We start from the raw sequence: 927 nt of genomic DNA, 5'->3' as shown, positions 1-927 counted from the left end.
TGGACTCATATTTAAAAAAAAAGTTCTAATGGTATAATTTTTATGTTATATATCTTATATTATGTTGATTAAATTAATTATTAATTTTTTCAAAGAGTAGTAAACTTGTATGCAGGGAGTAACGAATTCGGTTTATTATATGCTTGAATGAGGCAAGACTAAGGTTTCAGGATTCCGCCAAAGTTTCACTCCTAGCTGATGATTTTGTCATTTATGTTCAAATTCCATGAAACCAAGCTCCCAAAGTTTAATTCATCAAAAATGCAAATTACCATGTTTCAGCCTGAAAATGTTGCTTCCAACTAAGAAGAATATCAACGAATTGCATGATTAAAGAAATGTGAATTCAAAATAGAATTTTTTTTTCAAGCATGGGGCTGCGCGAACGCATACCCCATCTATCATGAATTTACAACGTCCACTCTCCCGCGCATGGTGATGGTAGACCAACGCGCTCACCATGTGCAATGTGAGCCACTATTCTTCATGATCATCCAACCACCCCGTCCAGGTAAGTATGCAATGGAGCACCTAGCTGTCCTAATATTTCGGATCTTACTCCTTATGGTGTCGATGTGGCACTAAATAAACAAAACAAGGGCGCATTGCAGTGTGAAATGATTTTGGATGGGCTTGTTGAGTGTGACTGAATATGATCTCAATGGATAGGCCTAGTAGCCCGAATAGAAACTTTCTGCAAACTAAAAAAATATATAAAGATTGCTCAGCATTTCCTAATTTTGTTGTAGTAGAATAATTTGTTGCCAGGAACATGTCAAAAAAAGTGTGGCACCTATAATTTTCAACGGAAATCGAGTCAGATGTCAGTACAAGGCTCTCTTTGTTTGCCACTCTGCCGCCCAGGTCTATACGACTCCAAAAAGGGTCAGGAAACGGCGTTGACTATTATTTGTCGTTGACCTTAGT

General features: G+C 37.5%; 1 pseudogene; it reads right to left on the bottom strand.

Annotated features, from left to right (window-relative positions):
- Positions 1-370: 370 nt before the first annotated feature.
- On the bottom strand, positions 371-519 carry LOC124681665 (annotated as a pseudogene).
- Positions 520-927: the final 408 nt, after the last annotated feature.

This window comes from Lolium rigidum, unplaced genomic scaffold, assembly GCF_022539505.1.
Source record: "Lolium rigidum isolate FL_2022 unplaced genomic scaffold, APGP_CSIRO_Lrig_0.1 contig_51207_1, whole genome shotgun sequence".
NCBI lineage: Eukaryota > Viridiplantae > Streptophyta > Magnoliopsida > Poales > Poaceae > Lolium > Lolium rigidum.
This window is presented reverse-complemented; position numbering and strand designations above follow the sequence as displayed.